Raw genomic sequence first — 2,383 nt, 5'->3', positions numbered from 1 at the left:
TGGAGTGGAAGTGCAGATGAATGGTACTTGAGGGGAGAGAGTACAAAAGTTAGAAAAAAATGTTGCTTTCATTAAAATACTGCTGCTGCAGACTGTCTGTTGTTATGAGTAATATTTTTACATGCAGCAGCTTTAAAACCCATGATCTGCACAGACTAGTAGTTTCCCACACCTTTCTGATGTAAATAAACGGTGGAAAATTAATTAAATAGTGTACAAATGGACAGTGAAAGTGAATTCCTGGTGCTGTGTCTGTGTGTATCTTACCTAGAGGCATAATGGAGAGGTATTTGCCACGAAACTTGCTGGCAATTGTGATTTCCTGCCACAGAGTCCGGCCTCGTTGGGAAATCATGTGATGTGCAACAGCGGGAGGGTGATGGCTCACCTGAGGTGAAAAGGAAAACGACGAAGAGGTTAAAAAAGAAGAACACAGGGAAGGACTTGAATCTTCAGATGGTGCTGCTGTTACCTGCTCACACAGCGAGCGGTAGCCAAACTCTTCCAGGCGATCGAGCTCGTATGTCTCGCCCAGGAGGGGATTGAAGGGCTTGGCTGTGCAATGGACCGTGGTGGAGTAGGAAGATACAGAGAAGGCAGCGACCAGGCACATCTGCTCCAGGGAGGAGTCACATCGTGCCGCCTTGTCCAGAAGCTCATGGTACTCAAGGTCCACGCTGCAGCATTGACAGAGGCTCATTGAAGTTGACCTGAATGGAGAGAGAGAGAGAGAGAGAGAGAGAGAAGAACATAAACCACTGCTGTAAATTTACAGTGATACCATCATACATTGTTGACGAGGAGCCTTATGGCCACATTCACTTACAGGCATAGGAATCTTGGAGAGCTCCTTGCCAATGCAGTTCTTCATGATGCTCCATAAATTCAGGGAGTAGTTGGGCTTGTCAGGAATATAAGTTTGCCTCTGTCTGTGGAGCTGCAACTCCTTCCCCGAAACATTTTTACAACCTGGAGACATCTGTGATGGGATGGAGGATGAGGAAGAGTAGAGTACACAAAAAAATATATATAAAAAAAACAATTCTGGTCTTTATGATCAAAACATTGATACTATTTAAGTAAATAATCCTCAGAATGTCACTGGCAAGGCTTTGAAAATTTGAAAGATTTATCACAAACCTTTTGCATCTTGTTGGTCAATGACTCAAACATCATTCATCACATACCAACACGAAGAGTGAATTATAAATGTTTAATCCAACATGGCCATAGAGTACTTACAGTAGAGGCTACAAACACATTTAAAAAATACAATGTACTTACTTATGCATTATTTGGGCTTGTCCTCAACACACAGCTGTACTAGCTAATTAAACAACTACTTAAACAAAGTTAGACAACAAAAAACATAACATAAATAAGCTCCCATTTCCCCAGTTAAAGATAACAAAAAATTAAAATTATAATAAATTTAGTTCACACAATCATTAAAAAGCTGCACAGGTCTTCTACACTGGAAAGACAAGACTCAATGAAAGAGCAAGAAAATAGACTGTGATAGAAGGGAAACTGCTCTGAAATACTGTAGCAAGAAAAAAAAGGAAAGATGTAAATAGTGAAAGAAGATAATAATGAACCAGTAGAGGAAGCCAAATGGTATAAAACACAAAGAGAAGTGGGGGGAAGGGAAGAGGGAGGAGGAAAAAGAAGTAGAAGAAGAAAAGGAAACAAAGGGAATAAGAAGTAGAAAGAAACAGATGTTTGACTTCTAACTAATGTTTAGTGGAAGGATACAGCTGTGCATCCTTTGCATCAAAGCAGTGAGAACAAGACAGGAAATTCAAAGGTTACATGTGTGTGTGTGTGTGTGTGTTGTGTACGCAAGGAAACGAGGGCTGCAAGAAAGAGGTGTAGGTACTACCACAGTCCTTTTAAGGACTCTAACTCCCATAATTCCACTGCTTCCGGTAAATCCACATACGTCACGATCAGTAACCTCTAGTGATGGGAAGACCGACTCTTTTTATTGATTCGAATCTTTGACTCTCGAACAGTAAAATGAACGAGTCGTGAACGAATCTTGAACTAATCATTTCATTCGTTTTACAGCAGGTGGCGCTTTAGCCCTATTGTGGGCGTTGTAAAGAAGGCTGCGGTTCTCCGACACTAAATAAGGCAACATGGTTTGCTTCCGCTGACAAAGTCTACAAAGTACACAAAATGCCATAAGTAATTAAAACCATGTGAAAAGCTAAGAAATAAAAACACACCACAATGTGAAGATGAATGAGAGCAAAAAAGACCCGAGCTCTTTCACGTGACAAATAAAACGAATCTGCGAGAACGAGGCGAAAGATTAGTTCACAGAGAATGATCCGTTTAGAGTGATTAGTTCACAGCAAAAGATTAGTTCACAGAGAAT

At 40.7% G+C, this 2,383-nt stretch overlaps 1 pseudogene; it reads right to left on the bottom strand.

Annotated features, from left to right (window-relative positions):
- Positions 1 to 6: 6 nt before the first annotated feature.
- On the bottom strand, positions 7 to 1,981 carry LOC103399013 (oxysterol-binding protein 1-like; annotated as a pseudogene).
- Between the last annotated feature and the right edge of the window lie 402 nt (positions 1,982 to 2,383).

The sequence above is a fragment of the Cynoglossus semilaevis genome, unplaced genomic scaffold (genome assembly GCF_000523025.1).
Source record: "Cynoglossus semilaevis isolate Cse_v1.0 unplaced genomic scaffold, Cse_v1.0 scaffold2822, whole genome shotgun sequence".
Classification (NCBI taxonomy): Eukaryota; Metazoa; Chordata; class Actinopteri; order Pleuronectiformes; family Cynoglossidae; genus Cynoglossus; species Cynoglossus semilaevis.
Note: the sequence above shows the minus strand (reverse complement) of the source record. Positions and strands in the feature narration are given on the sequence as shown.